Source organism: Pteropus vampyrus, unplaced genomic scaffold, assembly GCF_000151845.1.
Source record: "Pteropus vampyrus isolate Shadow unplaced genomic scaffold, Pvam_2.0 Scaffold81, whole genome shotgun sequence".
Lineage (NCBI taxonomy): Eukaryota > Metazoa > Chordata > Mammalia > Chiroptera > Pteropodidae > Pteropus > Pteropus vampyrus.
In genome coordinates, this window is record NW_011888862.1 from 6,387,909 (window position 1) to 6,398,363 (window position 10,455).

Sequence of the window (10,455 nt, forward strand, 5' to 3'; positions counted from 1 at the left end):
CCACTTTAGCTTCCTCCTCTCTGAGGGGAGCTTGCTCTCCATTGGCTAGAATTTGCTAGAACTACAGCCGGACAGTCTGGGGATGTCTTGGGCCCACTGATAGATCTCTTTCTCCCTCATAACTGTGGAATCCTCCTTCTTGCTTGGCATCTGACAAAACCAGCTTGGGGGGCTCTGGATCATCTTTGAAGAACAGGTGCTGGTGGCAGCTGACACTCTGGCTCCAGCCTCCCACTTGGAAGAATCAGAGGACTCATTCTTCCCAAATTAAGGAGCGGGGGGTGGTCTCTGAAGCTTAGTCGTACACCAATACCCCAAGAAAAGTATGATTTTTCTCCAGATAAGAAAAGAAGAAACTGAAGCTCAGAGAGCTGAAGTGAATTGTCACACAGCTGCTAAATGGCAGAACCAAGATTCAGACCCAGGTCTGTTTGAATCAGTCTCTTATTTAACATGCTCCAAAGTGAGCTCCTGATCCCTGACCCCTTACACAGGATCTACAGTGGGCTTGTCTCTGGCAAGTCTCCAGCACCCGGCACGGTGCCTGGTACAGAAATGACACTCAAAAACTGCATTGACTGCATGGGGGAAAAATCATGAAGCTTGTCCAAGATCCTCAAGGTCCACAGGTACCAGTGCACTGGGGGTCAGCCCCCTGCATTCTCTGGGACTCCATTTCCAGATCTGCAAAATGGGCAGGGACCCAGCAGCTTCCTAGGACCCTTCTCGCTCTGGAGTTTTGTCTCTGCCCTGGGATGTGCATGACAAGAAGGAAAACTGGCCCAAGGAAAAGGAAGCCTTCCTCAGCCTGGGATCAGGCTCAGGGCTCTACTTGGAGGCAGGGCTTCTGAAGCCCCTCCAGCTCTGGGCCAGGCAGAATTGGTTCTCTGTGACCTGGGGTGGAGGCAGCTGGGCAAAAACTGGAGAAAGGAGCAAGAAAAATCTAGCAAGCTCTTCAGACCAATTGGAAATGAAAGTGGTTGTAACATGAGTAAGTGGGACAGGCCCATGGCTAAAACTCTGAAATGGAGCTTGCCCACACCCTAGCTGCTTGGGCGCTCATCCCCCAGAAGCTTGCCTAAACACACTTCTTCTCACTCCCTGGCTCAGCTCCCCAAAAGCAGCAGTGTGCTAGAGCTGGCTTGTACTGGTTCATACTAGCTCACACGACCTTATATCTGCCTGCACAGCTACTACTAGCTCACACTGGCTCACAAGAGCTGATAGCTCAATTTTTAGGAATTGTATGAGCTTATTGTTTTAAATACAACCATTATTAAAAATTAAAGTAAATAAACATACAATTACATAAATGATATTAAAAACAAAATTACTAAATATTCAAAGCTCATCATTATTTTATTATATTTTATATTATCTATGCTCCTGAGGTTTTTTTTTTTATGTCTTGTGTCTGTACGATGGAAATACTTATAATGCTGGGGTGCTGTGCACACCTTCCCAACTCCTCATTACACTGGTAGCCTGAAATCAGTCATGGTCGGAGTATTTACACCGACCACAGTGACTGGCAAATGCTACAAATCAGAATTTTAATTGTTACTAAGAGCTGGTGTTTCAACAATTACCCAGTGGAAAGAAGGGCAGGCAGATAAGGACATCTCACCCATCCTCTCTTCTGACCACAAACATCTAAAATTCTGGACCTCGTATCAGCATGCTACCTGCAAGGCCCCCTTGCTTCTCAAAAAATCTGAATCCTTATACACTTTTTAAGATTTAAAATAGAACTCTTTAGAGATTAGTAAATTAAAATTGATAAGAGCTGATATTAAGATCAAGGCTTATCTGAAGACCCTGTATCCTTTTTGTTGGCTGGAGAATTTCCAGGTGCTTCCCAGGAAAAGGACAGACCTGAGTTCCAGTCTCCCCTAACCATTGTGCTTGCTCAAGGATGTTCTTCCTCAGCTCTAAGAACGGTGTCATTAAGGCAGAATTACCAAGAGAATCAGGTGGGATGTGTTTATGTGAAAACATCTAGTGCAGTGCCTGGTGTATGGTAAGTATTCAGTACATAATATGTGGGGCCAGTGAAAATGAAAAGCCCCTTGTTTAAAAAGCATGGGAAAAGGTTCTCAAATATAAAGGTTTTTCCTTTCTTCCTCAGTCTCTTTTATGACTTGTCATGGGGCTTTTATTTTCTATTTAATGTTGTTCCAGGCAAAGAAAAAAATTAAAGGTTTCAATTATGAGCATGAATGTTACTGCGCACGCTTGGACCTGATGGCTGCCAGGTTCCCACTCCCATCAATAGCTATGCCGACCCGCTGCACTGAGACAGGAGTGAACTCTGAGGAAGTTAGCCCAGCTTCCCATGGGTGTCTCCCCAACCCATGGATGACCTTCAAGGACCTTTAAACCTCTGCACCAGGGCCTAGTAGGTACCTGGATTGGGGGTGGGCGAGAGTCTTGTCCCCCCTTGCAGCCTCTCTTAAGCTGCCTGGACATGCCGTGGCAATGCTAACCTTGGGACAAGATGGCCACTACCACAGCCTGCCCTGAAATTCCCCATGGTGTGCATGCCCCTACCCAGGCCCCACTGGGAGCAGAGGGTGACAGCAGAAATTGGGCCACTCTTCCTTCCTTCCCCACCAATGCAATCCAGACACCATTCTGGGCAGAAGGCTGTGAGCTTGTAAGGCAGGGACTTGGGGGAGACCACGTGAGGCCTGGGGCACAAGGGGACCTGGGAGCAGGTGTCTAAGATCCTAACATTCTGGGCCTTGCATCAGCAAATCCCCCTTGAGGTGCGGGGGCGGGGCAGTCAGTACTGTGTGTGAGCTGAGGCTCCAAGCCCTTGGCACATGCTCCTGTGTTCTACTGGACTTAACTTCATAGGAAAAAATCAAGAATTTCAAGACTGTGACAAGAGAGCATTAAATGGAGCACAGTGCCTTTCTGAGTGTGGGGCTCTGGGGACCTGCACAGGTTGCAGGCCCATGATGCCAGTCCCACCCATCTGCCTCCTCCAGGATTTACCCAAGCAATTCTCTCATCACTTTCCCCTTCTATACTGGAGAAAGCTCTACCAGCATACAGACACACTGTAAAACCTTCAAAATTTTAAAGACATGCACCTCCTTCAACGCTACATCTAATGCCACTTACTGTCCTAATTTCTATGCCCTTTACCCCCAAACTCCTGGAATGACTTGTCTATATTTGTCATCTTCACTTGCTCTCCTCTGATCCCACTCCAATCAAGTTTTGTCCATCACTCTACTGAAAATGGCATCACTATCCCCTCTCTGGATTCTCCCTGACCTTCCCTCTTACTCACAGAGGTGGCTCGAGCAGCCTGCCAAGTGTCACTGAAAGCCTGAGAACCAGGAAGGCCCAATGGCATAAGTCCTGGTTTGAGTCTGAAAAGCCCAAGAACTGATGTCTGAGGACAGGAGAATATGGATGTCTCATCTCAAGCGCAGAAGGTAAATCGCCCTTCCTCCATGTTTTTGCTCTGTTCAGGCCCTCAATGGATTGGATGATTTGCACCTGAATTGGTGAGGGCAAACCTTTATTCAGTTTACAGATTCAAATGTTAATCTCTTCCAGAAACACCTTCAATGAGGCACCCAGAAATAAGTTTTTTTCCAGCTATCTGGGCATCTCTCAGTGCATAAAATTGGCACATAAAATTAACCATCACAAAGACTAATGGCAGGAATGCATTGTGACAAACATTATGCTACTTTCAAATGTTTTGGCCAAAGTGAGAGAGAGAGGGAATAAAATAATAGAATAATGTTAGGAGAAATGTTAGATGACTCTGGGTGAAGAGCTTACAGATGATAATTATTCTTTCAACTTGTCTTAATGTCTAACAACCTTAAAATAAAAATTGGGGGAATATCTGAGAAAAGTCCCTTCCTGAGCTCCATCCAGCATCCTCAAGGAATAGGGATGTGGGCAAGGAGTCAGACACCTGCCATGTCCTCCTCACACTTCAGGTCCTTGAAGGCCTCAGTAACAATGATGTCCCTGTCCTTTTGTCCCTGTTCTCTGTTGCTGGAGTATGCAGTTGGCAACTCCCAGAACTGTGGTACTCAGTTAGTCAGGTCCCAGTGTTCTCTCTCTGACTCTTGCACGTGCTATGTATCCCTTTGAAGTCCAGCTAGGACTCCCTAGGGCTTCTAGCCTGGGCTTTGCCTTGCAGCCCTCAGCCCTGGGGTCACTCTATCCTGCACTTCCTCTGGTGGGCTCACCAGCTAGCATTATGGCTACTGTGGGCTTCCCTCTCTAGGACCCTTCTGGATGCCTTCCCTGCTACCCCAAAACCTGGTGAAATTTGGAGATATTTGAGGATGATTCTGATTGTCAAAGACTGGAGCCTGTCGCTGGCATCTAGTGGGTGGGGTCCAGGGATGCCAAACGTTCTGCAGTGCACAGAACAGACTGGAACAACAAACTTTTGTCCTGCCTAAGATGCCAGTTGAACTGCTGTTGAGAAACCACAAGAAACACAAGCAATTTTACAGCTGCTTACACTACCTCAAGAAAATCCTGTTTGTGCAGGAGAGCTGTAAATCTGGAGATTACTGGGTTCACTTATGATATAAGCTTCCAGAGGGCTTAACTTGCTCATAGATTTCTGAAAATCATGCTGTCAACAAGATGCTGATGCAAAATTCACTTGGAGTCTGTTTTTCATGTCCAAGAACAGAAAGGTTTTGTGGGGCCTGAAGCTTTACGGAATTTGGTGGGGGGGGGAGGGGGCGTCTTTTAAAAAGCATACAAAATAACAAATACAAAATTAGGTACAAACATGAATGTTTACTTAGAATGAGAACAAAACTTGCAACAAATTGTAAATAAAAAATGATGACAAATATCCCAAACAAAACTTGATAATAACAAGATAATATTTTGTATTAATTAGCTTTCTGAAATATATCTATACTATTTTTTCCCTCTTTTTTGTGACTGGATACTCTTCGTTCATATCTGCTTGTAAAATAATTTTATAACATCATTTTCTATAGAAACAATAGAAATGAGTTAGCCTTATCTCTCTCATAACCCACTGAAATTCATCTTTTTATTATTGATAGCTGGAGTGCATATAACATGCACTTCACAGACACATCCTTACTGCTTACGGTATTGCTACAAGTTTGTGCATACAAGCACAGGAATTCTATTTTTTCCAATTAATCAAAGACAAAAGATGTATTATGTGCTTATAATTGTAAATGCTTCATTTAAGTGTATTAGTTTCCTAAAGCTGCCATAACAAATACCACAAATTGGATCGCTAAAAATAACAGAAATTTATTCTCTCACAGTTCTGGAGACCAGAAGTCCAAAATCAAGGGTGTCAGCATGGCTGTGCTCCCTCCAAAGATTGTAGGGAAGAATCCTTCTTTGCCTCTTCTAGCTCCTCATGGTTTCTGGCATTTCTTGGCTTGTGGCAGTATCTCTCCAACTTCTACTTCCATCTTCACATGGCCTTCTTCTCTATGTGCCTTCTCTTCTTATAAGGACATCAGCCATTGGACTTAAGGCCTTCTTTAATCCAGTAAGACCTCATCTTAAGGACCCTATTTCCAAATAAGGTCACATTCTGAGTTTCCAGGTAGACATGAATTTTGGGGAACACTATTCAATCCAGCACATCAAGTATATCCCTGCCAGGAGAACTTCCATTTTGATTAGGCATCAATGAGAATAGAATTGTCCACTCGTGTCTGTTGATGGGAAGAATTTTCCATACATTAAGTTATATACTTTCCGAACCTTCTTCCTCCTCCACTACTCACATATTTCTGGTACTAGGTGTTGTAGGTCCAGTTGATATCTCAGTATGGCTAGGAGTCATAGTCTGTCCTGAGTCCTTGTGACAAAATGCTGCATGTGTTGGCACAGTGGGTAGCAGAAGGATTCCAGAGCCACTCATAATGGAATGGCCAGCAATAAATGAACTATACACACAAGTCACTATGAACCACATAATTATCTCCCACTAAGGGTAAACTAAGTGTACCCCCAACTCAAATTCAACCTCATCCTGATCTCAAAAGTATCCCGGACACTTCAACATCAGACTTGAAGGGAAGTATAACAGAGAAAAAATGGAATTTGAGACAGAGGACTTAACTGATTGTGTTTAGAACATCTTATTTTTGCAAATTTTGCAAAAATACATGACATATGACACATTGATAAAGCCCCTACCAGGGGCTTGGAAGGGGTCTGTGCAGGTGAAGGGCCTCAAAGCTTAAGCTTTGTTAGCACATGCTGGTTAACTTTTTTGATAGGGCTATCAAACTGTCAAACCAGGGAAAGGCCATAGACTGTGTATCTGGATTTCAGCAAAGTAGTTAGCCAAGATCTTCATCAAATCTTTACATATAAACAAATATGGCCAGTTAGATGGAAGTGAACATCCACATCTCAAGAGGGTTGAGGGTGGATCCGTGGGAACCTGAAAAGATGCTCTGGGTTATCCCACCTCATCTACTCCGTTCCAGCAATACTGGCCCCTTTGCTTTTCTCCCTCTATGCCAGGTACACTCCTGACTCAGGTCCTTTGAATTTTCTGTCCCCTCTGATTAAAACGCTCTTCTCCCCCACCCCATATCTACATGCTGGCTTTCTCAATTCTTTGAGGGAAATTGTACTATGGCAGACAGCTGCCCACCAAAATTCATGATCCTCTTCCATAGTATAGAATTATTGCTAGAAAGTAGCAAATTTTCTGTTGCATCTAGGTGAGGACATGTGATAAGTTGACTCACTCATCTCTGTATGCCTGGAACTTTCCTGGTTTGGGCACTGAAAGTCCCACATCTTAGGAAACCCCTCAGTATGGCAAACTGGTATAGTTGGTCACATTATACATGGCTGAGTTTAGGCCAAGCAAATGCTGGTGAAAAATATTAAGCCATTGCCAAGCCTAACCCATAGACCATAGAAACCTTTTGAACAATCCTTCTTTTCTCCCATATGCTATCTAATGTCAATGCCCAGGGCAACTCTCCCATTTCTGTGCTGTGGATGACAGAGCCTCCATTAGTCTGTGGCCCTGAATGACCACATGGAACAGATCTCACCTAATGAGTCCACAGTCCCTCCCCACAACCCAGAGATTAGAGTAAAAAATAAACCATTGTGTTTAGCCACTGAGATTTGAGGGCTTATTTGTTATATCAGCTAGCATTACATTAATTAATATAGTTGTTTTCTCAGTGAGACCTTCCCAGACCACTGTATTTTAAATGACAATGACTTTCTCTCCACTTCCGCTCCCTATTTTCCACTCTTATTTAATTTTTCTCCATAGATTTATCACTATCTGATGTAGCATTTAGGCTTATGAAGACAAGAAATGTGTCTGTTGTGTTTACTACTGTATCTCTAACATCTAGAAGAGCACTGTCCAATAGAACTTTCTGTGACGATGAACATATTCTATATCTGTGCTGTCCAATATGGCAGCCACTAGCCACATGTATCTATTGAGCATTGAAATGTGGCTAGTATGACTGAGGAACTGAATTTCTAATTTTATTTCATTTTAGTTCATTTAAATTTAAATAGTCAGATACGACTAATGGCTATCGTATTGTATGGTGCAGATACCTGAGTGATTCACTGAAACCGTCATATGCTTTATGAGTTTATTATTCTATGAGTGGCTAGCTCAACATTTGAAACAAACCAAAATTTTCACCTTTTTCCATGAATTTAAGTTAGACAAGATCCATTTCTAGAGCATGTTATATTCAATCTGGGTGGGGGAATTCCTTCACCACCATTTACAACAGCAAAGCCGAAAACATCAGAGAAGAAAGTTTTAGTGCTTTGTGTAGTATCATCTGAGGATAGTTAGAAAGGCTTCATCTCCCAAGAGCATCCTTCCTCCCTTCTTCTCCCATAGGTCTGAGCTTAAAACTCAGAAGATGATAATTTTACTGTGGCAGAGATGGTATCTAGTCGCCAAAAACCATATTCTCATCTTCTCGGGCACATGGCCTGACTATATTTCCCAGTTTTTGTTGTTGTTGTTGTTGTTGTTTTCTTTTATAGTTTGGTTTGGTCATGAGACTGAATAATAACCTGTATGCTTCCTTTGCAAGTTATTTTTTTCCTCTCTGATTTCTTTTGAGATATTCCTCTTTACTGGGGTGTTCTGTAGTTTTACCACATTTTTCTAGGTGTAGAGTTATTTTAATTTATCTTGCTTGAGCCATGGTATGCTTTGCTTAGTCTAAAAACTCATGTCTTTTTTCAGTTCTAGAAAAATTTCAGCCCTTATCACTTGGAATATTGCTTCTCTTCCATTTCCCTGTAATTTTTCATTCTGCAACTTAGATATATGTTGGAACTTCTTCCAAATCACTTTCATAGTTTCTCTCTCTCTCTCTCTCTCTCTCTCTCTCTCTCTCTCTCTCTCTCTCTCTCTCTCTCTCTCCCTCTCCACACCGCCTCTCCACACCGCCCCACCCTATGCCACATTTGGGTAATTTTCTCATATATACCATCAAACTCACTAATTTTTTCCTACACCTTTGTCTAGACTGTTTAGCCTGTCAATTAATTTCCATGACTCTATTTTTCATTATTAGAAACTGTTTAGTTCTCATTCAAATATTTCTGGCCTTTTTTCATATTATTTTGTGCTTTCATTTTGGTTTCTCTTCTCTTTTATGTCTTCGACTATTTAAAATATACTTATTTTATAATGTTTTTAGGATTATTCTATTATTTTCAACTTGGGGTGCTAATTCTCTTGCTTTCTGAGTTTTCTAACTCTTCCTCACAGTGGGTGCATTATTCTATACATTCATATCTTTCATTGTGAATTTTTCTTCAGCAGGTTGTTTTTTCCCCACTGGGGTCCTGTGAGGTGTGAAAATGGACCTGTAGAGTGGTTCTACATTTGTATCAACTGGGAATTCTGGAGGTTTCAGAAGTTCTAGATCTATTTTTATGTTAGTCATTTGGCTTGGGTTTCCTGCGTCATAGAGGTAGTGTGGATTTAAATTCTACATTGAACAGGGTATACTCCTGGGTTTTTCATTTCCTGCAGATGACACCTTTCCACCCAATGGCCCAAACACCAGCCTCCTCATTACTTCCCTGGACTGGAGTTGCTTCCAGTCCCCTTTTCAGAACCTGGATTGGAGAGCTGTCTGAGATACTTGCTCCCCTGCACCATCAAGGTCTGGAGGCTTGCACACAGATATTAGAATCCCAGCCCCCAGCCTGTATCTGGGTGTGAAATCTTGGTGGTCCTGAGGTACCTGTTTAGTGTTACTGCTCTGACTTCAATTCTTTTCTTCCAGTCTGGCACTTGGAGGTTCCGTTCTTATTTTTTTCTGAGCTCATTTATATATTTAAATTGTGGGGATAATGTTTTCTCAGTATTTCTGTGTGTTCGTAATAGGTCTTACTCATGAGCTCAGTCTGTCTTATTGCTGGAAGTAGTCTGCTGTTGATTATTTTTAGAATGTCTCAGAAGAACTCTCCAATCTCTCTTTTCTCTGATTTACTTCCAGAATTCTTGAATGGGGACTGGTGGGGTAAAGGGGGGATGATCTATGTGACATTCCTAATATAGACTGCGTACCCTATTATGCAAACAAATCACAGAAACACATAATTTATGTAAAATTAGTCTCAAAAAGACATGATATACTTGTGTATGCTCTTAATTATATACAATGTAAATGTCAGACAGTAGCATAAAAATTAGGGTCAGAAAACAGTGACCTTTGCATTCTGCCAAATATGTCCTTGGGATAAATTGCATTTTTATTGCATTATATTATATTACATCACTGCAGTTATATGAGACTCTTGTTGGAATTTTGAATACTTCTCCTTATCGTTTTAAATATGCATGCATGTTATATATGGCAATTTAAGTGTTCTATAAACAAAATTCATTGTATAAAAATAAAATTGAAAAATGTGATAATTCAATAATGCCTAGAAATATGTTGCAAAATAATACAATACAAAAGAAATTATATGGCTTTTAAGAGTACATATCTAAAGCAAATCAGACCATCACATTGGGACTTGGACAAAGGATAACTTTTATTCAATAAATCAATAGTCCAAGAGAAAAATAAAAAGAAGGAAGAAATTCTCAAAAACAACAAAAAAAATGATTTTTGATAGCTTTCAAATTTCTACCAATTTTAGTAGTGTATACTAATTATGGCTTGAAACTACTCATAGTTTGTTGTAAACAGTGATTAAGGTGTAACAGAAAGTTGTATTTTTCATGTTATGTGGTTCTGAAAAAAATGGTAAAAAGGATCTTTTTGGCTTTTCTCAGCTCCCTTGAGAAAAATGCTGATAAGAAAGAAAGGGAGAGAAAAAAAATGCTAGAATTCTATAACACAAACAAGACACACAAGCCATTTTCCTAACTTCACACTGTTCAGGAGAGTGACAAAACACCAATTTCCACAAGATGGTCTGTTT